Here is a 25,263-nt window from a genome sequence, read left to right on the forward strand (position 1 = left end):
TAAGAACGGACAAAAACGTATACGACGTTTACTACAAAAAAACTTAAGCATATATTACAAATGCATACGTTTTTGTAACTTTAAAAACGAATACGTCGTCGTATACCACAAAAATGCGCAGAAAACGAGATGTGAACTGAGTCTAATATTTAATTTTATAGTATGGGTCATTGCGGTTGCTGCAATACCAATTATGTATAGTTTTTGAATTTTTGAATTTTTGTATTTTTTCTTACCTCAATAAAACATTTTTCTAAAGAAAAAAAGTTCTTTGTTTTTTTGGGGATTTTTTTTACATTGGATTCTTTCTGTTTCTATACACTTTATTTGACAATTTTTTTAAAGAAAATTTCAGTCCCACTATGAGACTTAAAAAAGCGATACGTCTGTAGTGCGGTGTATTTTGCATGTCAGTGTTATACTGCTTCTACAGTGTTATAGGAAGAGCCTGATATACTTATGTACTTGGAAGATCTATGGGCCTTCGTTAGGCTCCCGGATGGCATGGCAACCCATCGTCACCCCATGATAGTGTTGGGGGTCCTATAGCCTTATAGAGGGGCCCTTCCCTCTGTAAAACCATTCAGATGCCGTGGTCGCTATTGGCCGTGGCACCTAAGTAGTTAAATGGCAGGATTTGGCGCTGTTTCCGATCGCAGCCATTGCAGCAGGGTGTCAGCTGTATATTACAGCTTAAACCCGCTGCTGATGATACAGGCACAGCTACTGAGCTCGTGCCGTCCCCGTGCCATACATTAATAATAATGGAAGCAAGACCCAGATAGTTGGCTAGCCCCGATACCCCTGAAGACGCTGCATCTGCAGTGAAACATGTCGGGGGGGCTCTTTTGAAATTGCAATTTGTTACTGCTGATCTCTGATACTGTTGATCTCTGTTACTGACTTTGACCTTGGTCAGAGTGCAGCGTGCTGCAGCCGCTAACACTTTGAATCTTGCTACTGACACTTTGAATCTTGCTACTGGCACACAATGCATTATGCTGGTTACTATCAGCAGTGAACATAACTTTTCATTTCTATGTAGTGTGTCTTTGCTATAATAGCCTAATAAAAATGTGTTATTTTATCTTGCCTGTAGTTGTTAAAAAGGGCCTTTTGCCGGCAGGCAAATATTTCTATTGCATGCCATACATTAAGGGCATGACCAGACGTGGCGGAATTGCTCTGGAATTCCGCTGCGGACAGTCCGCAGCGGAAATCCGCAGCGTACACGTTTCTCCATTGCTTTCCACAGCTTTTTAGTTGGGTTCGTTTACACATTGTGGACAATTCCGCTGCGGAGCATAGGCTGCGGTGTGGAATTTGGTGTCCGCATCATACACTGACTGTTGCGGACGTGTAGTGGACTTGTTGCGGACTCATTGCGGAATTTCTCCATTGACTTCAATGGAGAGTCAAATTTCCGCAATGAAGTCCGCAGATGTTATGTGTGCTGCGTAGCGTATTGATTTTACTAACATGATATTTCTTCATTCTGGCTGGACCTATGTATTTCTAGGTCTACAGCCAGACTGAGGCCCCATGCACACTAACGTAAAAACGCCCGTAATCACGGGCCGTTATTACGACACGGGCAGGCCAATACATGTCAGTGGGGCTCCCGTAATTACGGGTGACTACGTGTGTGCACCCGTAATTACAGGAGCGTTGCTAGGCGACATCAGTAAATAGTCACTGTCCAGGGTGCTGAAAGAGTTAAACGATTGGCAGTAACTGTTTCAGCACCCTGGACAGTGACTTCCGATCACAATATACATCAACCTGTAAAAAAAATAGAAGTTCATACTCACCGAGAACTCCCTGCTTCTTCCTCCAGTCCGGACTCCCGGGATGACGTTTCAGTCCAAGTGACGGCTGCAGCCAATCACAGGCTGCAGCGGTCACATGGACTGCCGCGTCATCCAGGGAGGTCGGGCTGGATGTCGAAAGAGGGACGCCTCACCAAGGCAACGGCCGGGTAAGTATGAATTTCTTTTACTTTTACTAGGGAAAGGGCTATCCCTTCTCTCTATCCTGCACTGATAGAGAGAAGGGAAGCCCTCTTCCCCTCAATACGCAACGACTAGTCCGCATCAATTTAATGCCCATTTTAGGCAAAGCCGCAACAGAATCTGCAACGCAGATTCTGTGCGGCATTGATGCGGACAGTGTATGCAGAACTCTGCCACGTCTGGTCATACCCTTAGGGTTCTGTGCTGGAACAGGTAATATAATTTTATTTACAAAAATATACAATATAAAAAAATGTATACTGAAAACGTATCAATTATCGTACATAATAAAGTGTTCTCATGACTATTCTTAGTAATGTCATATGTGAGACTCTGGTGGCATTATGGTTCCATTCTGTCAGGTTTTCCTTGGTCTTAGCAGGCAGAACGGGCATGAAGCAATATTCTGCACAAGTAAAAAAAAAAAATAAATTAAACCTGTTGTAAGTCAATTGGATGTGTGAAAATTTGTTGCAAATCAGCTTAATACGAATCTGTCTTTTCTGTCATGGATCCTGTAAAAACAGAAAACAAGATGCTTGTGTGAACAGATCCTTACAGAAGTAGTTTGTCCTCTAACTATTTTAACTAAAGACACGGTCAATCACTTTGAAACAAATAATACAGCGTTTACTGAAAACCTTGTGATCCAATCCATATATAAATACACACACCGTTCCCTCTTTCATACTTTATCCCCATATTCTCTCTCCATGGATACCAGTCTTGTTTATGTGGCTTTCCTGGTCACATATCTGTGCCTTTTCCATGTACTTTGCTCAGTGGACAAGAAGAAGGTACTCCCACACACCCCATGAGCAAGAAATGTAAACGTTCCATTCATTTTAATGATGGGCACAATATAATATTATGGTAAGACATGCAATTTTTAAAGTGCATACCAAGGCACATCCCTAGAATATTCCCTTGCAATGAATCTCCCCAGAGCAATAAAAATCAATGTGAAAACCTTTATGTCACCCTTGAATAGCTATTGCTTAGCCAGGAGTACAGTCAAGCACACTGAACAGCGGGAGGGCATTGAACAGGATACATATTTAGAAAAGGGCCATTCATTGAGTTGCTGTATAGAACGGTCGCATCAGTTTCCTTGCCAACAGTTTAAAAAGCCAGAAAAGGAGAGTCTTATGGTAGAAAGGTGTTGAATAAAGTTCTCCTCCCCAGCTCCAAAAGAGCTTGTATTATTTACTTAAAGGGTTTACACCAATAATGCAGTGCTTGTCCACATGCTCTATTAGGGCATTTGGGTGTCATAAAGGGGAGTCCAGCTCAGCACACCCCTCTTTTGGACAGCGCTTATGCTAGACTCGGCCTGGCCAACTTTTCCATTCAGCCATCTGCAACTTTCACCGGCAATTTTAGCTTTTCGCCATGGGTTTCTGAAGCATTTCGCTCAGTTGATCAGCTGACTGTTGAGCTGACTTTATTCCAACCGTTATAACTGTTATAATATGTATTAAATAGTTTTACAAAACTGTATTCATGTAGATAACTATTCATCAAATACTCCATTACATAGATGGTACCTGCAACCAATGCAATGTTTTTTTTAATTTGAAACAAGATGTATGGAACCAACAGTTATTAACCAAGCAAACTCATATTCTATTACATTTGCTTCGTTTGCATAATCCCAGATCAATTAAACAATGCACTAAATCTGGAAAAAAAAATTGTGCCGTTCTGTTGAATGTTCTTACAAACAAAGTGCCGCTCTGTATAGACAGCACTGCCAAGAAGTACCTGCATGCTTACACTTGATAAATCTATCTTTTTCACCACCTTTATTCCAGTCTGTTGGTTCAGCCTTTTCTTGCTACCTCACATTCAAGATTTATCTCCATTTTAAAATATTTTTTAAATCTTTTTGGTGTATTAAATGCTATACTCAATATAGTAACGTACAATTTCTAATGCAGTACATTAGATGTTATCTCTGAATACATTACATACTAGAAGATTAACTTGCTCCAGTTATTTTATGCTGAAACAGGTTGAATACAACACCTACTTATCATTTTTTCTGAAGTGAATTGTTCTTGTGAATGATTTTTCACACCGTTACAGTATTTTATTACAGGGAAGTCTTGAGGTATAAATCAAACAACAACCTAAATTCCCAGTAGCTTGAAATGTGAGGATGAGTCATTTAGACTTCACTTATCCATAACTTGATCAGACACTTTTTCTTCACTTTTATTGCACATTTTTCTATTAGTATTAAAGTATGTTCCTACCATGTCTAATTTGTTACAGAAAAGTGACAAGGAATCACCCTGTAAAACTTTTTAAAATTTTTTTGGTTATTTTATATCACATATATTTTATTTGTGTATTAGAATGTCTTACAAATGGTATTTAACATTAGAAAAAGCTTTGTTGGCATTTATTGCATATGTACTATATTGCATTAGAATTCTCCATATTAAGATATCTGATGGAGCATGCATTTTTTTTCTGTTAGATTCATGTAAAATCCGAAAGTAAAAACCTCTGGATGAAGCTGAAGGCATAGTGAGTTACATTAATGTCCCATAGACTGCTATGGGGGTCATATTACATCTCTTTGTAACTGTGTAGTAGAACAGAGCTGTAATACACCCAAATGCATGAACCCTAAAAGCCAATCTCTGCTTGCTATACAACGACTCCGCCATACACAGCACAGACGTTTTTTAAATATAAAACTGCATGATTTCTTGAGCAATCTTTACATGCATTCTATTGCTTGAGTGGGAATAACTTAATACATGCATATGTTTATAAATCTACAATTTATTATAGAACAGATAGAACTTTCTGTGACCACTTCTGTCCATGTAGCTGTAATACAGAATTCTAGTCACCCGTACATGAAGTTAAGTAGTTGCTATGTAAAGGATCTGCCAGACACAGCTTCTGTGTCGACGCCCGTGGTTAATCCTTCTGCATCTGCTCCTAGGTCTGATAGAGTGACTCGATCTGCTACCACTCAGGCTGGTAGGATGAGGAGTGGGAGAGCCTATCGCAGCCTGGCCAGACGGAGCTAGCTCCCGCCCTCGGTCTATTTATACCTTCATTTCCTGCTCTTCCTTTGACTGTGATTCTGTCTGGTTTCCTGGCTCTGCTGTTCCTGCTAGTACTATTGACCTCTGCTTCAAATTGAACCTGGCTTTAATGACTACTCTCCTGCTCTGCGTTTGGTACCTCGTGCACTCCTGGTTTGACTCGGCTCATTCACTACTCTTGTTGCTCACGGTGTTGCCGTGGGCAACTGCCCCATTTCCCTTAGCTTCTGTGTACCCTTGTCTGTTTGTCTGTCGTTCACTTATTGAGCGTAGGGACCGTCGCCCAGTTGTAAACCGTCGCCTAGGACGGGCCGTGCAAGTAGGCAGGGACTGAGTGGCGGGTAGATTAGGGCTCCCCTGTCGGTCTCCCTACCCCGACATTACATGCTAGGTAACTAGAAGCATCATAGTTGGCAGAGTGTCCCAAGGTAGAACTAAAAATGTCCAAACATGGTAGATATTCATAATAGGGACTTAGTTCAGGAGTCCTGAAATTAACTTGTGTTCTTTTTAATGTTTCCTTTCACTATGTAAAGTGTCTGGTTTGGTGATATACAGATACAAATTTAAACTGAATTGCATACTTTACAACTTTGGTTTGGGTCTTGGTACTCTGTTGACCCCAGGACTGATGGGCATGGGGGTTCGCCAACAACTTATTCTTTGGGTAATGTTGGTGGAGCCCAGGCAGAAAAAGTAGTGGAGAAAATGATTATCTGCAGCAATGATTAGCCTGAAGTTGTCCAGCCCTGTCAGGATAAATCAGCCAATTATAAAAACATAGTCAAAATATAGTGAAAATTAGGAAATGGAGAAGATCGGCAATCAATACAATGTACGGATGGGTCGCAAAATAATGTTGCAATCAAACAATCTGGGTCAAACACAAATTAAGCGATGAGCAGGTACTAGCAGTATAACAGTAAGGTATAGGGGGACTAACCACTATAGCTGGCACCAAAAGACCATGGATTTTATTTGCAGCATGTCAATAATATTTTAGTAAAACTCCATTCACTTGCATTATGCAATGAATTCCGTACAAAAAATTTGAGACATATACACCACGTGTAAATTTTACCTAATAATCCCTAGGGCTGCTTGGAATTTTTGGCCTGTTCTAGCTCGTGGCTTGAGCTTTCCTATTACAAAGAGACATTACATCATGCCCAGGACACCTATAAAAACACTGCAGACAAGCATCGTAAAGCTGCACCAGTGTTTAAGGTTGGCAACAAGGTCAGGCTCCCTACACGAAATCTGAAAGTGAGTGTGCCTACCGCTAAACTAGGTAAAAGATTTGTGGGTACCTTTAAAATTTTGACACAGGTCAGTCCAGTTGCTTTCCGACTTGAGCTTCCAGACTCCATAAAGGTTAACCCTGTATTCCATGTCTCTCTTCTTAAACCAATGATTCCAAATTCGTTTCCTGGTCGTATTTCATCTCCCACTGATTCGGTTCAGGTTAACGAACATGAAGAATTCCTTGTGGAGAAGATTTTGGATTCACGTATCTTTCGAAATCGACTTCAATATTTGATACAATGGCAGGGTTATGGCACAGAAGACAATTCATGGGAAGCAGAAGAAAACATCCATGCTCCATTGTAATGTCTGGGTCAAACACAAATTAAGCGATGAGCAGGTACTAGCAGTATAACAGTAAGGTATAGGGGAACTAACCACTATAGCTGGCACCAAAAGACCATGGATTTTATTTGCAGCATGTCAATAATATTTTAGTAAAACTCCATTCACTTGCATTGTGCAATGAATTCCGTACAAAAAATTTGAGACATATACACCACGTGTAAATTTTACCTAATAATCCCTAGGGCTGCTTGGAATTTTTGGCCTGTTCTAGCTCGTGGCTTGAGCTTTCCTAAAGAAATTGTGGAGAAGGAATACTAGGACAGGCTGTCCTAGGTCGTATTTGAAGAAACCACAGTCATACTGCATTGTCCCACTTGGTAATGATTTATCCCAGCTTAGTATAAAAATATGATAGGTCGAGTGAAACTATTGCATCCTAACTCATAAATTTTAAGTTTTGCAGCCGATGTCCTAATAACTTACAACTTTTTCTCTAAAATGCAGGAACACCTGTCACCTTTCTTATAGTTTATGAAGCCATAAGAGAAATAAGGTGTTCCCTGCATATTCTATCTATTTGTAGATTCTCATTTTCATTACATTACAGTGACTTGATTTATAGATGTTTCCGTACGTACAAACTACTGTCATCTGTATAACATTACTATTATTATCACATTTATCTGCTTGATAGTGGTTTTTTTGCTCTGCTATTCTCTAATAACCAAAAAAATCCACTTGACTTCTGCTCTCATTGAATGTAAAATTTAAGTGATTCACTGATGAGAAGCACTAAGTTCAAACTTGGCATTATTCACAATCCAAAATACCCACAGGTGTTAGCTGTAGCACTTCTGTACATGACACTGAGCATGGAGGATACATGGAGCTATTTTGGTTAGCGGAGTTAAAAATAAATCATTTTAAACATAACTGTTTTGTAGCTGACAAAGAACAGAGATATGTTGTAGCTCCTAGCTAAATATTGCGTATGTTCAATGCATTTGGCATGCACCTATAAATCTAACGGACATCTCTGAGAAAGCCTTAAGAGACCGTTAATTTCCTCCTGTCCTAGCAAAGGTTAAGAGACAAGATGACAGTGGCTGCAGGGAATGAAGAAGAGCAACTGCACTGCACCAGCAGGTATGTACAGTCCAGCTTAAGTCTCTCTTTTACCTCTCCAGGGAAGAATGACTGGAGACATCAAGGCTGGATGAGAGCAAAAGTCTGTACTAATTCAGAGAACATTGATTCGTTCAGTGTATGTAGAGAAAGAAAAGGGAATTAAACTGGGTCACAGAACACGCTAGATATTTTTTTCTGCTTTTCTATTACAACTCCTATTCTACCAATAAGTGATAAATTCAATTTTGCTTGTTCCATAAATTATATTTTCAAGCAGCTTCTTTGCATTTCTTGACATTTTTTTTTTAATCCTCACTTAATACCCTGTGAGAATTGAGATGGAATGGAGTTTCCGAATAAAGATCTGATTGTTGTAATTTGTCATGTCAGCTATATAAACCTGATTATCTACACAAATCTTTTCTGACTTTGTACAACTCTTTGCTAAAGAACATACAGTCTTGAAAGTACAAGATAATGCACAAATTTGCATTTTATCACAGTTTGGAAACAAGTCTAGTTTTTCTTCTTATATAACATGGTATCAGCGGTGTAACTATAGGGGTTGTAAAGGTTGCATTTGAAACTGCACTCCTTCTTCCTTGGGGCCCATACTGTATGTCCTCAGTGCTACATAGGAGAAAATCAGAAATATATGCAAGCAGTGAGGAGGAACAATGTTTTATAATGCTTATTGTATAAAAAAACATTTAATATTATAGTAAAAATAGATTCTATATGGAATGAAGTGACCATCACTATTGAAATATTAGTTTAATATAGTCAAATAAATAAAATGCTAGATGTTTTTTTTTAAGTTATAGACCAGCTACTTGATGTCCATAAATCTTTTGTTTTTCTTGCCGTAAAAACATTAAAATGCATCAGCAATGTGTTAGGATATGTGATTAGATATTTTCGTGATTTATTATGTTAGGCTGCCACAAGACCACTCTTGGTGATCTGTTCACCTTCTTTGAACAAGTGGTAACAAGGGAGTCACGGAACAGGACTTCACATTTGGAACAGGAAATCATAATTTGATGAAGGAGCAATTAAACAGTGGGCCTCACCAAGTTCCACGTCAATAATAAAGTCAAATGCCTGCTGCCTAAGGACAGAACACAAGGCATTTATACTAATAGCTGTTTAGCATAGATTGCTTAGCCAATACCCAATACAAAAATCTGTTTCTGAGGTTAATGGTGGTAAATATAACATTCAAAATGTTAGATATATTCTATTTTTGTGTTCTATGACAACTGACATATATTCTAAGTGCTAATGCCAGTAGCTAATTAATATATCTATAGATAGATAGAGGATAGATAGATAGATAGATAGATAGATAGATAGATAGATAGATAGATAGATAGATAGATAGATAGTCAGAGAAAGCCGGGTCGGTACACAAGCAGGTAGTCAAATGAAGCCGGGTCGGTACACAAGCAGGTAGTCAGATGAAGCCGGGTCGGTACACAAGAAGGTAGTCAGATGAAGCTGGGTCGGTACACAAGCAGGTAGTCAGATGAAGCTGGGTCGGTACACAAGCAGGAAGTCAGAGGAAGCCGGGTCGGTACACAAGCAGGTAAATATTCCAACAGGAGCAAGTGCAAGGCAGCAGGAGCAGAGCAAACAGATACTCAAGCAAAGGCTATATTCAGGAAGTACCTATTTATAGGCCCAAACAGGAAACAGGAACCAAGATGGATTCTTCCGAGGTAAAACTGGCCATCTTGGAAAAGGGCAAGTTCAATGGGTTATAGTGGCCTCTTGTGGCTGGAGGTGGTAATGGCTGATGATAATAAGGGTACTTTATTGCCCCATGTGCGACGTTTCAGCGCTGTCCTCTAGATCCTTTCCCAAGCCTTTCTCTGCTTGAAAAAGGCTCTAGAGGACAGAGCTGAAACGTTGCACATGGAGCAATAAAGTACCATTATTTTTTTTCACTTCAACTACGGTGTGCTGCCTATTTTTTGGATTGCTGTATAGTTGGGACCTTGGTCTGTTCCCTAAGGCTTGCACCCACAATTCACCGATGCTACTGGATCTTCTGTTTTGATAGATAGATAGATAGATAGATAGATAGATAGATAGATAGATAGATAGATAGATAGATAGATAGATAGATAGATAGATAGATAGATAGATAGATAGATAGATAGATAGATAGATAGATAGAAGGATGTTTAAGCTTTGCTGAGATGTTATTATCTATCATGCTCACTATTTATCAATATTATATATCAGGTTCACTCAATGCACGTCCCCTGTGTATTCTGTCGTTTGACATGTAATATACGCTACGTTTATAACATATACAAATCCCATTTTAGTGGAAGGCCTGGCATAGTAGCCATGGACTGCTATTTAAGAATGTATTAATATACATTTAGGTCCATAATTATTTGAACAGTGACAGAAGTTTTGGCATTTAAGCTGTTTACCAAAACATATTGAATATACAGTTACATAATCAATATGGTCTTAAAGTGCAGACTCTGAGCTTTAATTTGAGGGTATTCACATCCTAATTTGAGGAAGGGTTTAGGAATTACACCTCTTTAATATGTAGCTGCCTCTTTTTCAAGGGACCAAAGGTAATTGGACAATTATCTCAAAAGCTATTTAATGGGCTGCATGGGCTATTCCCTCGTTAATCCATCATCAATTAAGCAGGTAAAAGGTCTGGAGGTGATTCCAGGTGTGGCATTTGCATTTGGAAGCTGTTGCTGTGAACCCACAACATGAGGTCAAAGGTGCTCTCAATGCAAGTGAAACAGACCAATGTTAGGCTGAAAAAAATGAAGAAATCCATCAGAGAGATAGCACAAATGTTAGGAGTGGCCAAATCAAAAGTTTGGTACATTCTTGAAAAAAAAGAGCGAACTGGTGATCTCGTGAACTCCAAAAGGCCTGGACGTCCACGAAAGACAACAGTGGTGGATGATTGCAGAATCCTTTCAATGGTGAAGAAAAACCCCTTCACAACATCTACCCAAGTGAAGAACACTCTCCTGGAAGTAAGGTGTATCAGTATCTAAGTCTACCATAAAGAGAAGACTTCATGAGAGCAAATACAGAGTGTTCACCACAAGGTGAAAACCATTAATCAGCCTCAAAAACAGAAATGCCAGATTAGACTTTGCCAAACAACATTTAAAGAAGCCAACCCAGTTCTGGAACAGCATTCTTTGGACAGATGAAACTAATATCAACCTGTACTAGAATGATGGGAGGAAGAAAGTATGGAGAAGGCTTGGAACGGCCCATGATCCAATGCACACTACATCCTCTGTAAAACATGGTGGAGGCAGTGTGATGGCATGGGCATGCATGGCTGTCAAAGGCACTGGGTCACTAGTGTTTATTGATGATGTGACTGAAGACAGAAGCAGCCAGATGAATTGTGAAGTGTTCAGGGATATACTTTCTGCTCAGATTCAACCAAATGCAGCAAGGTTGATTGGACGTCTCTTCACAGTCCAGATGGACAATGACCTAAAACATGCTGCGAAAGCAACCCAGGAGTTTTTTAAGGCAAAGAAGTGGAACATTCTGCAATGGCCAAGTCAATCACCAGATCTCAACCCGATCGAGCTGCATTTCACTTGCTTAATACAAAACTTTAGGCAGAAAGACCCACAAACAAGCAACAACTGGGGACAGCTGCAGTAAAGGCCTGGCAAAGCATCACAAAGGAGGAAACACATTGTTTAGTGATGTCCATGGGTCCAGACTTCAGGCCGTCATTGCCTGCAAAGGATTCTCTACAAACTACCTAAAAATAACTTTTTATTTATGGTGATGTTAATTTACCCAATTACTTTTGATCTTCTGAAATGTGGAGGCTGTGTAGAAAAATGGTTGCAATTCCTAAATGTTTCACATGATATTTTTGTTCAACCCCTTGAATTAAACCTGAAAGTCAACACTTCAATTGCATCTCAGTTGTTTAATTTCAAATCTAATGTGGTGGCATGCAGAGCCCAAATCATGAAGATTGTGTCAATGTCCAAATAATTCCGGACGTAACTGTAATATGCTTCATGTAGGAGTATTTTTTCATTCTCCTGTCTTTGCTACAGTTGCTGATGTATTTACATAGTGAAATTACAAATCTAATTACTGTAACAAATCTGCACAGTATATATTTACAAGTATTACCTCAATAGGACCTCGAGGGCAAATTACGGCATAACCGAGTTTGAGGCAAGCTGTGTTTACATGCTAATCATTGTTGATACCAATCTTTTTGAAGCTCTTTAGCTTAGTGGTTTGATTGTCACTGAAATTGTTCATCTACCTCATATTCACTGTGGTATAAAAGAGTTTCATTAGGAATTCTGTTGAAAGCTTTTCTGCCTGGATAATGTTCTTTGGAAGAATTATACTGAAGCATTAAAGAGATAGGGACAATATTTTGTAATTCTTCATATATTTTGATAGCAGTTTAAAATAATATAATTTAAAAACATAACTTTCTGTTTTTCTTGATGGAAAGCTTATATGGCTATCCATTCAGACAACAGATACAGTAGTATTGTAAATGATCTGTTTCCATGATGTTTTAGGATACATCATATTTAAAGTAATAATGTATATGTTACTTTGCTAAGAAAGATGTTTACAAATCTTCTGACTCATTGAGACATGTCAGGAGCCCACATCAGTGGAGGATTATGAGCTGAGACCCCCACTTCATTACAGTACTATTAGGAATGCTATCAACATTATTTTCTACCATAGTAAATAATGGGATTATGCTGCACATTACATTTCCATTTAGGTCTAGGGGATGAGGAATTCTCTAAGCTAAGACTTGAAATGACACGATCATCATTTTGTCAATCCTTGGGTTTCCCAGCTCATAGACTTCCAGCAATGTAGACTTTTAACATGTCTCTATGGCATGTCAGAAGTTTACAAAACTGGAAGTATACTTTATAATCTAAATGATTTGGCAGTTACCAGATCCATCTCTAGAATGAGCTTCAGAATTTTCTTTTCAATTCTATTCATTCAATTCAAACTGCTCTTGCTTAAATCAAAGTTTGCCCCTATGGGAGGGCAGCATACGTTATGGACAGATCCTGTGACCTTAGACAGATAAATGTTTTAACCAAGCATGGCATGATTCACTGATATTATAACTTAAAGGCAAGCAATCTGTGCACAAGGCCGCAATCAGGGAGATGTGTCCAATGAGCTACTCACCTCCTCCGTCCTCCACCCTGATCCCTCTCTTAATTTTTTGCCTAAGGTCACCAGACCTCTCACTATATTGCCTTCAGATAGGCAGCATAACTGTAGTGTTCACATAGAATAGATGTCGACATTGTCCATGTAGGGCTTCAGTTTAAATAGGACCTGTCACCTCTCCTGACATGTCTGTTTTAGTAAATAACTGTATTCCCCATCAAATAACAATTCTGGAGCATTTTTTTCTTAGAACTTTACCTTGTGCTGTTCCTCTGTTATTCCTCCTAGAAATGTATGAATTTATTGATAGCTGGGAGTTACCAGTTGGGGGTGTGTCCCTACACAGACAGATAATGACCAATCAGTGAGACTGTGTAGAGACACGCCTCTATGCAAGGGGAATGGTAACACTGAGTTGTCAATTTATTCATAATTTTTTAGGGTGAATAACAGAGGAATGTTCCAGAATGTGTGGAGAACTGAAGTATTTGCTCAAATGTCAGGAGTGTCGACAGGTCCTCTATAAAGAACAGGCAGCACATGGACTGAACAAAAACACATTAAAGTAAATGTGCTAATTCACTTGTCAGATTTTTCTCGCAGACTATTGGCCCGTGCAGAGGAAATCGCGGCATTTACTACTTTGGTCAGATTTTCTCACTAGGCTCGCACATTCAAGTCAATGTGTCCTTGAAAAAAATCACTCCATAGTTTGTAAAAAATCAAGTGATTTTAATCCAGAGATGCAATGTTAAGGCTAACATTAAGCCTTTGTTAAGCCTTTGTGCTTGACAAAGGCTTAATGTTAGGCGAAACGTTGCATCTCTGGATTAAAATCACTTGAATTTTCACAACATTTGGAGTGATGCTGCTTCCCTTCTCTGCTTCTTGAAAAAAAATCAGACAGCACACGGACGCCATCAGAGTCTGATCCGTTTTAACAGATTGTTTGCTAGAAGACGTTAAAAAGGATGCAGGAGCGGTTTTTTGATGAACGTGAAAAACTGAAGATCACTGATGCTACACGGATATGAGAAACTGACACAAAATGCACTCGTATACAATACTTATTGAACTCTGATGTAAAATTCTCAGTTTTTCCCTGATTTAACACAGACGAGTTTCAACTACCGTATTTTTCGGACTATAATACGCACCTGACTATAAGACTTCATATTTTACTTCTTTACAAAGAAAAGACTATTAATTAAAAAAAAATAACTTGTTCAGTTTCACCACATTCTGAGAGTCATAACTTATATTTTTCCATAGTTTGAGTGGTGTGAGGGCTCATTTTTTGCGGGATGAGCTGTAGTTTTTATTAGCACCATTTTTTTGGTAGATACTATTTTTTTATCACTTTTTATTTCATTCTTTTATGGTGACCAAAAGACAACGATTCCGTGTTTTTTTTTTGTTTTTTTTTACGCCGTTCACTGTGTGAGTCAAATAATGATATATTGTAGTAGTTTCAGGATTTTACGGACGCAGGGATACCAATTTTTTTTATTATTTTTACATTGTGCTTGGGGAAAAATGGGAAAAGGTTTGTTTTTAACTTTTACAATTTTTTTACACTCCTGAAAATGTATCTAACTTTGTTTTTTTACACATTTTATTAGTTCCCCTAGGGGACTTGAACCAGCGATCACTAGATATTTGGTACAGTACACTGCAATACAAGGATGAGTTACACAAACAGCGTAACTTGCTGAGCTACGCTGTTTCTGTAACTCCCATAGTAGTGAATGGCAGTTACAGAAGCAGCGTAGCATGCAAGCTACACTGTTTCCGTAACTACTATTGAGTTGTATGGGAGTTACGGAAATTGCGTAGCTCAGCGAGTTACGCTGTTTGCGTAACTCGACCATGTAATCAGGAAGTGAAGTGGCCAGAAGACAGCAGAGTCGGGTAAGATAGAACGGGGTTTAGGGGGCCCCGTTCTAGAGATAGATGCGGGTCCCAGTGGTGGGACCAGCATCTATCTGACATTTATGACATATCCTGTGGATATGTCATAAATGTCCGTCATGGGAAAGTCACTATAAATGGCGCGGTCATTGACCGCGGCATTTAACTAGTTAAACGACCAAGAAGAGTTCGATCGCTGTTCATGGCCGTTAGAGCAGCGTGTCAGAAGCTGACACCTGCAGTGTATGGAGTGGGCTCATCGCGCGAGCCCGCTCCAAACATCATCCCCTCCCTGCTCCATGATGTGCCAGAACATTATGGGTCGGGAAGGGGTCAAGTAAGGAGCGGTCAGGGGGCCCGGCACTGCTGGGTCCCTTGACTGCCGACTATAAGACGCAGGGACTTTTTAGCAAGATTTATTCTTGCTAAAATTTGCGTCTTATAGTCCGAAAAATACGGTATATGCATAGAAAACTAGGAAGGCAATATGCAGTTATAAGACCAGATTAACACAGCAGCATACCTCCTGTCTGTAATTCCAGACTCTTTATGATTTAGACTCTATAGTACTAGTCCTTCTCAATGAATTAGAATATCATCAAAAAGTTAATTTATTTCAGTAATTAAATTCAAAAAGTGAAACTCATATATTATAGATTCATTACACACAGAGTGATCTATTTCCAGCATTTTTTCTTTTAATGTTGATGATTATGGCTAACAGTTAATGAAAGGCCAAAATTTAGTGTCTCAGAAAATGTGAATATTATATGAGCCCAATTTCAAAAATGATTTTTAATACCGAAATGTAGGCCTACTTAAAAGTATGTACAGTATATGCGCTCAATACTTGGTCGGGGCTCCTTTTCCATGAGTTACTGCATCAATGCAGCGTGGCATGGATACAGGTATTGGTAATTTTGACAGTGTGGGCAGGTGCCAAGTCCTGCTGGAAAATGAAATCAGCATCGCCATAAAGCTTGTCAGCAGAGGGAAGCACGAAGTGCTTGAAAATTTCCTGGTAAATGGCTGCATTGACTCTGGACTTGATATAACACAGTGGACCAACGGCAGCAGATGACATGGCTCCCCAAACCATCACTGACTGTGGAAACTTCACACTGGACCGCAAGCAACTTGGACTGACGCCTCTCCACTCTGCCTCCAGACTCTGGGACCTTGATTTCCAAATGAAATGCAAAATTTACTTTCATCTGAAAACAGGACTTTGGACCACTGAGCAACAATGTTGGTCCACTGTGTTATATCAAATCTAGAGTCAACGCAGCCGTCTACCAGGAAATTTTCGAGCACTTCATGCTTCCCTCTGCTGACAAGCTCTATGCAGATGCTGATTTTATTTTCCAGCAGGACTTGGCACCTGCCCACTCTGCCAAAATTACTAATACCTGGTTTAATAACCACAGTATCACTGCTTGATTGGCCAGCGAACTCGCCTGACCTAAACCCCGTAGAGAAACTATAGAGAATCTAAGGGGTATTGTCAAGAGGAAATCGAGAAACCAGACCCAACAATGCAGACGAGCTGAAGGCCACTATCAAAGCAATCTGGCCTTCCATAACACCTCAGCAGTGCCACAGGCTGATCGCCTCCATGCCATGCCGCATTGATGCAGTAATTCATGGAAAAGGAGCCCTGACCAAGTATTGAATGCATATACTGTACATACTTTTCAGTAGGCCAACATTTCGGTATTAAAAGTAATTTTTGAAATTGGGCTTATATAATATTCTATTTTTCTGAGAGACCAAATTTGGGGTTTTCAGTAACTGTTATAATCATCAACATTAAAATAAAAAAAATGCTGGAAATAGATGACTCTGTGTGTAATGAATCTATAGAATATATGAGTTTCACATTTGATTTGAATTACTGAAATAAATTGGCTTTTTGATGATATTCTAATTCATTGAGAAGGATTAGTATTCTGTTGTGCTAGATATAATCCAATGATCCAGTCAGTGTGAAATAAATATATACATTATGCTACAGTTTGCTGTATATTGTACCATAGGTTATAATTTTGCACTGCTTCGTTCTTCTATAAGTGTTAGTATGTGCTACATTGTGTTTGAATATCACACATGTACATTACTCGATATGTCATTAGATCTCACCTGCCAACCAGCACCTTGTTGGATCACTCATGGAAATGTTAAAATAAGGAAGTCATATACATATCTGGAATATTTTGTCACCGTATTTGTAATTTAATGGGAATCTGGGATTGATTGCAAATCACATGAACATTGATTGAATAGTACAATTTCCTGTCCCTATTTATAGTCCCACTAGGGAAGGACTGCTGCTGTGTTAGAGCAATTAAGGGCATATATGACATGAGGAAATTGAGCTACCCAGTAAAACTTTGTATGAATTATTTTAACCTACATAGGAGTCTCCTTAACATCTGTCTTAGCACAAGGCAAAGTGCTGGCTAGGAAAATTCTGACAGATTCAGCTAATGTGCCTTGGAATAATTTACAATGAGCTGTAGAAATGTAGACATTGGACACATTTTTTGCCGTCTACTTTTTAAGGAACAACTAACCTAAAAATGTAAGTCTGCATAGCTGCAGTTTATAATTCCTAACACCTGAAAATTACCTTATTAAAGGGCAGATTCATCTTTGGCATGTACTACTTTATTTGAGAATTGCATAAGAAACACAGGGCAGCCACAAGAAATTTGAATGGTGACTTATAGAGATTTGTCAGAATGTTTGATCAGCTGGAGCTTGGAGAGCCCACCAATCGCTAGAACCTCTCCAAGAAGAGGTGGAATAAGCTGGACAGAGCTAAAGACGGACATCACTCAGCCGAGCACTTCTGCTCATTCATTATAAAATTTGATGATGGTCTACGCATCCGATACCACACATTACAATTCCTGACATGTCTCAATGACTTGTCAGAAGTTTTGTTTTAAATGACAGTTATGTTTTAAACTCTTATTGACTTTACTCTCCAGCTTTTAGGAGACACAGATTGTTTTATGATAGCCTCTGTCTTCAGATTTGTTGGTAGCATACAGGCTGCAGTAATTGATAGCTTATGAACTTGCACAGCAGCCGTGGTGAATGTGAGTTTACCACAGTACTCTGTACTTACTTTTAAGATGCTACTAGAGCACCATTGTAGACTGGTGGGTTATAAAACATGAGTAAGTCTACTTCAAGTCACCTGATTCACTAATTCCGATTCACTTATCTGTATCATAAATAGAGTTTAAAAAAAACAAGGATATCTGGGCGCTGCTGGATGAAGGACATAGTCTGGAATCCGTTTGAAAGAGTTTTTTTAATTTCATAGGGCTACACGTTTCAACACCGAACAGGTGTCTTCCTCAGACAAGTGTAACAGCAGTACATTTTACAGGGGTTTAAATACGCGCCAGTAAAAGGGGAGAAAAAAATAAAAGTATGATATCATAGGGTTAAGGGACGGGGTCTAAAGGGTTAAGGTCAATTGACCTTGTTAGGGTATGTTCACATGCTTAACAAAAAACGGCTGAAAATAATTCTCAGCCGTTTTTAAGCAACTTGTGTTTTTTGCAGCGTTTTTTACCGCCATTTTTGGAGCTGTTTTTCTATTGAGTCAATGAAAAACGGCTCCAAAAAATGGCACAAGAAGTGATATGCACTTCTTTTTATGAGGAGTTTTTCTACACAGCCATTTTTTAAAATTGCCGTGTAAAAAACACCCCGTGGGAGCGGAACACCGTTTTTTCCATTGAAATCAATTGGTAGATGTTTGGGGGCGTTCAGCTCCTGCATTTTTAAGCCATTTTTCGGGGGTGTTTAGGTCATGTAAAACATACCCTTACAATACAAACATAGGTAAAAAATGTTTTATACTAATATTATAAATAGGTAAAATAGACCTTAGTGGAATATATACCAGCAGAAAGTTAAAACAGAGTTGAAAAATGAGAAGAGGTTTAAAAAATAAATATATCCTGGAAATGCTTAGTACAGTATGTAAGGGGTATGGGGGGGGGGGCCGTTGGGGAAGAGCAGACTATGTAAAACCAATAACTCGTTAACTGCATGAATAGGGTTCCCAGGGGCCGGGGAAACATCAGGAAGTCAGCAAACCTCGGCACCCTAGCTGCCGAGGAACTACAACTCTCAGCAAGCCCTAACAACCTCTATTCAAATAATAAAGCCTTTGGCAGCCTGGGCACGCCACGAGCAAGGTTCTGTGGTTGTCAAGGCTACAGAACCATGTTGAGCTCACGTTTAAATTTTTAGATGGGAAAAAAAGATTGGGGATTTGAGTGACAATTATTAACATGTGTAAGGTAATATGTAGTGGATTACACATGCACATTTAAAGGGTAGCACACTAGACCCCCAGAATTGTTATAATGAGGGGGTAAAAAGCAATAACTCAATCCAATGGAGTCCTAAGACCATTGACCCTCTGATATCATCCTTTTATTTTCCATCCCTTTTTATTTTCTTTCCCTTTTACTGGTGTATTTATAAACCTCTGTATAATGTATCGCTGTTACACTTGCCTGAGGAAGACGGAAAAAACGTATTTAAACGGATTCCAGTCTATGTCCTTCATCCAGCAGCGCCCAGAAATCTTTTTTTTTTTAACTTTATTTATGCTATTTTATTTCAGGTGCTTTTATGTACCACTGGCCCACGAGGAGCTGCAGTTGGTCCTAAACTGCTCGAAGCTACTGTACGGAGTTTTGCCTGTTATTAGCGCATCTCGCCCAGGCGAGCCGTTCTATATCTCCCTCTGTCCATTCTCAACATACCAAAAGGTTTCTTTACTATGGAGCGCTGTGTTTTTGTAGGCTCTGTTTACACTGCTGATATTTTCCCTTCTGTTGGGGTTCCAGTGCTAGCATAGTCTGCAGCACTACTTTTACAGTCCAAAATATAGGAACCCTAATGGAGACCTGATGAACCCCATTAAAAACCAATCAGATCCGACAGGAATCTACTGTATGTGAAAACAAATCCATCAAACTGGTCATGGCTCTGTAAAAAAATGAAGACATGATAGTATTGTGAACAAAGCCATAGAAAATAATTTTAAGTGAAGTAATCCTTTAGTTAAGGTCATTTACTCAAGCAAATAATTGGTCAGATTCCAACGGTAAAGAGCGATAGTTCATTATAATCACTTAATGTAAAAAGGTGTAGTGACAGAATGACTAGCGACAAAATACTCGTGGTGTAAAAGCAGGGAGCCAAAGATGCTTTGGTGGCAAACTCTGTAGAGGCACAACATACCCGGAAGACACCTCTTGATCCTGCAAATTATTACTTATGGAAGCATAAAAATATTTGTTACTTGTTCTGACATTGTGATATGTAAACATAAATTGTTTGATTGATAACATGATTAAACAGTCGACCAAGCGATTGATTTTTAACGTTTATTGAGACGATATTCGATTTCTTACAACAATCGTATCGAAGATTGCTAATGCAAATAGCTACTCGTCTAAATGGATCTTTGCTCATATATCTTACAAGTCGTGACCACGCATACAGGTATTAATGAAAACCTAGTGACGGCTTCTTACAAATGATCTAATTTGATCTCATATTAAAATATCTTCATATGGTTTCCTATATAGTATCCTATATGCTGCTGTGTAACAAGCTTACCAGTGAAGGTGAACTTAAATGGACATCTTAAAGTATTTATGCCACAAGTGAACATCTACTTGTTAATAATGACAAACACTATTCTTAAATTATATATTCTGAGAAACAGAGGGAAATATAAAGGGAATTCTAAATCTACCTAAGTAGTTTTAGGCTTCGTTCACATGTGCGTCGGGGTTCCGTTCGTGGGTTCAGTTAGACCTTTCCGTCAGGGGAACTCATGAACGGAAACCGAACGGAAACCATAGCTTTCCGTTTGCATTTCCATTGATTTGAATGGTAACACTTCCGTTGCTAATGGTTTCCGTTTGTCTCCGTTCCGTAAGGTTTCCATTTTTTAGTGGAATCAACAGCGTAGTCGACTACCACGAACGGAACCCGGACGCAGATGTGAACGAAGCCTTAGCTGCAAATTTCATGTTTCAGCAATATCAAATAACTTTCAATAGATTATGATGCTTTTTCTCCAGTCTTTTTGTGATGCCTGAAAGCATTACTAGGAGACAAAAGTAAAACTCACATTGGAAAAGCAACAAGATAAAAATGTGCGTTTCCATCATATTCGTATCAGCAGAATGCTTTTTTTTAAGTCATATGGTTCTATAATAATATTACCAATAATACAACAGAATTATATATCGCAGGAGCTTGTATTCCGCTGACAGATGCATGGGGCATAAGCAGTGCCTAATTATAGAAGGGGCAAAAGGCAAAATAGCTCCACTGCCTGTATTATCTAAGGGCATCATGTCAGGCAGGCAAATAGATTCAGAGGTATATGACAGACTGTGTGGGAATAAACGAAAGAACCTGGAGGAAATGGATCCAATAGGTCCTGCGAGGGAGTCCAGTGGGTCCAGACATCCTCATAGCCCATCTCTTTCTTGCCCCATTCCGAATTGCTTCTCAAACTGTTTGTGGCGGTAAAGCCAAGGAGAGCTAACATAATAAGGCTGGATTCACATGAGCAAATTACGTCCGTAATGGATGGACGTATTTCGGCCGCAAGTCCTGCAGGGAGCCGGACTCCTAGCATCATAGTTATGCACAATGCTAGGACTCCCTGCCTCTCCGTGGAACTACTGTCCCGTACTGAAAACATGATTACAGTATGGGACAGTTGTCCGGCAGCGGGGCAGGGACTCCTAGCACCGTACATAAGTATGATGCTAGGAGCCCGGCTCCCTGCAGTGTGTTCAGTCCGGGACTTGCGGCCGAAATACGTCCGTCCATTACGGACGTAATGTGCTTGTATGAATCCAGCCTAAGGCCTCATGCACACTTCCATCACCGTTTTATCGGCCGTTTTTGACGGATCCGTGTGTCCGTTTTTGTTTCCGTGTGCACTCCGTTTCCGTTCCGTGTTTCCGTTTTACACGGACGTTGTGCTTCCGTTTGGCTTCCGTTTAAAAAACGGAAGGTAAAATTTATTTGAACTTGTCACATGTCCCAGGAAACACCCATAGAAAGGTTACAAGAAGTTTTTGGTGCTGTTTTCTGTAGCTTTCAGAGCATAGAGAACAGTTTGAGATTACTCTGCTTGGCTTGTTTTGTTTTTTTGGGATTTTTGGAGCGAAATGTGTGCATTTACTTATCTTGTGACGCTGGGCACTAGTTCCCTGCTGCCAACTGTGCGTCAAAAGCTCCTTTGCAAGTTCCTCCCACGCGGCGTCCTTTTTATAGTGGTCGTGGTAGCATTCTGCCCACGTATCCCACAGTTCTGGGTGATCATGCACCAATGCTATGAGTCTCTCCACATCCATCTTCAGGAATGAATGTGTACTGTAGTCCGTGAGACTGTGAACTTTGGCTCACCCAGCCGTTGCAATGGCAATGGATCCGTCAAAAATGGATGGCACACGGAAGCCTTCCGTGTGCTGTTCTTTTTGACTGACCCATTGACTTCTATGGGCCACACGGTCACTGAATCACTGACCAATGTAGGACATGCTCTACTTTTGACGGAACAACGGATCCGTTTAAATAACTGAAGTGTGCATGGGGCCATTGCAATGAATGGGTTCAGGGTTCTATTAGTGACAAAAACGGATAGCACCCTGAAGGAAAAGACTGAAGTGGGCATGAAGCCTAAAGTGTAGCATGACTGCTGCTGAACACATGGCACTGTTATTCATATGCTCTATAGTATTATTTATGTATACACTGTTTGACATTGTTATTTTGGTCATTTTATGTTGTTTTATTCCAAAATTGTATGATATTTTTTATTTGGGCACTGTATGGGGTGGTATTTTAATGTCTGGTGTATTTGTACTGTGTGGCCCTATTTTTGGCACTGTTATTTCATGTCATTTGCTTTTTACCCGTTCCACATGCAGTGTTTTACCTAGGGACCACTGTATACCTTCACACATGAGACCCTAAACCATGGTTAAATGTTATATATTCAACTATGCTAATGCTCCACTTATCTGTGTAATCTAAGTGGCTTTTCATGTCAGTGGTACCATGGCTTATCACCAGGAATATCACCCACGCCTGAAAGCCTCACCTAGTCAGAGATGTTAACACTGAAAAAAAGACAGGTGTTAGGAGCTAACAGTACGCCTACACGGCTGTTCATCTGAACTATTGGGATCTATTATCTCCATCCTGATCAGTAATCCCCATGTATGCTCTCAATGCGTGAATGTGATGTTACTAGTGAACTTCAATGAGCCCTTAGGGACATTCTATGATATGTTTTTGTAATCTCTAGACAGATTTTCATTTATTATTTAGTTCTTTTGACCATAGACATAGATCATTGTTCCACAAATAATTTAGTACTTGCCATTTACCATTAGGTTTGTCTACAAGAACAGATAAAGTAAAATGTTATTATACATGAATAAGACTAATTGGGAGGGCAATGTAAGGAAACGACAATATAATTATGAGAGAAACATGGCAATATTCCAATATATGCAACAAAGAATAAATTAGAATATAATCCCTTCAAAAGCATATCTGATATCACTGGAAAAGACTCATTTACATTACTGGCCTAAAAATATTGATTTGCAAATGGACTTATTGAGCAGCACTCAGGAAGAGCCAATGAATAAGCTGATACATATGTACCTCTCTTCCTTTTTTGTATCGATTTGTGTATTTGGCTCAAAACGGCATCAAGAACTGCAACAAAAACTGCAACATGCAACTGTGAATCCCACCTTAGGCCCGGGTTCCCACAGGTCAAATACGCGGCGTAAAAATCATGCAGCGTATCCGTCCGAAAAATCCCACCACATTGTGGAAAAAAGCGCTCATACTTACCCCCTCCCTCTTCTCTGTGCGTAGTCTGGCCTCCCTGGATGACGTTGCAGGCCATGCAACGCCACAGCCTGTGATAGTCTACAGTGGTCACATGGGATGCAACGACCTCTCAGAAGGCTGGACTGCAGGAAGATGGAGAGACTTCTGGATAAGTATGATTTTTTTTTACGGAGGTGCGATTTTTGCAGCGTAATCGAATACACCGCAAATGTCGCATCACATGGCTTTCTGTTGCAGGTTTTTCATCCTCATTGAATTCAATGGGGAAAACCCGCCTAGTAAAATCAATGAAAACGCAGCATAAATTGACATGCTGCGGATTTAAATTCCGCACCACAGGTCAATTTATTAACGTTTGCGCTGCGTGGGCATGAGATTTCCTAAATCTCACTTACTTTGCTACTACTGCAAATGCTGCGGAATTTCCGCACAGAATTCTGTTACGGTAATTCCACAGCGTTTACGCTATGTGGGAACCCGTCCTTAGGGCTCCAAATGTAACGGAATTGCTGCAGAAAATTTCTGCTGCATTTCCACTAAAACTAGCAGACATTCCGCTGCGGAAAAACAGCACCACTTCCTGCGTTTTGTACTGGAGAAAATGGTGTGGATTTTGCTGCGTTTTTTTCAAGTATGTGAGATGGCGACATCAACTCTGAAAAACGCAGCAATTCAATCCACTTTCCGCAGCAGGAATTGACATGAAAAATACGCGCCGCAGGTGAGTTTTGGGATGGAAGTATTACGCAGCGTGTGGATGAGATTTGTTAAATCTCACCCACTATGCTGCTACTGTATTCGGCTGCGTAGTTTCCGTCCACAATTCCAGACGAGAAATACGCAGCAATTCCGTTACGTGTTGACAAGCCCTTAGGGCCCATTCACACGAGCATGAATCTCGTCCGTGTGCTGCGCATGGAAATCATGCACAGCACATGAACCCATTGATTTCAATCGGACCGTTCACCCTTGCGTGAGTTTTCACACAGCGAGAGTCCGCTGCGTGAAACGCACCTCATGTCCTATATTGGTGCATTTTCACGCACCTACAAGCCCGTTGAATTCAATGGGTGCATGAAAACCATGCACTGCAAGCAGTGCGTGATTTGCGCATCAATTCCATAAAAAAAAAACATGCTTTGCGAGTGCGGATTTCACGTGCGTGAATCTGACACACTCATGTGAATATAGCCTTACAGTACGAAAAGATTAATCAGATCCTGACTGAACTAATATAAACTGATAGCTCTATTCAACCCACATCAATCAATGTGATCACCTTTAAAAAAAAAAAAAAAAAGTTAGGCATCATGCACGCGGCCCGTAATTACAGGCACGGACAGCCGCGTAGTTTCATCCTCGGCCCATCCGCAATCACGAACCATGCACATGCAAGGTGTGCATTGACTCTA

General features: G+C 39.8%; 1 protein-coding gene across 49 annotated transcripts in view; it reads left to right on the plus strand.

Moving 5' to 3' along the window:
• Nucleotides 1-25,263, plus strand: part of PTPRD (protein tyrosine phosphatase receptor type D) — a 1,823,241-nt gene that overhangs the window by 396,787 nt on the left and 1,401,191 nt on the right. The gene's annotated exons all lie outside the window — the stretch shown is intronic.

Source organism: Rhinoderma darwinii, chromosome 1 (assembly GCF_050947455.1).
Source record: "Rhinoderma darwinii isolate aRhiDar2 chromosome 1, aRhiDar2.hap1, whole genome shotgun sequence".
Lineage (NCBI taxonomy): Eukaryota > Metazoa > Chordata > Amphibia > Anura > Rhinodermatidae > Rhinoderma > Rhinoderma darwinii.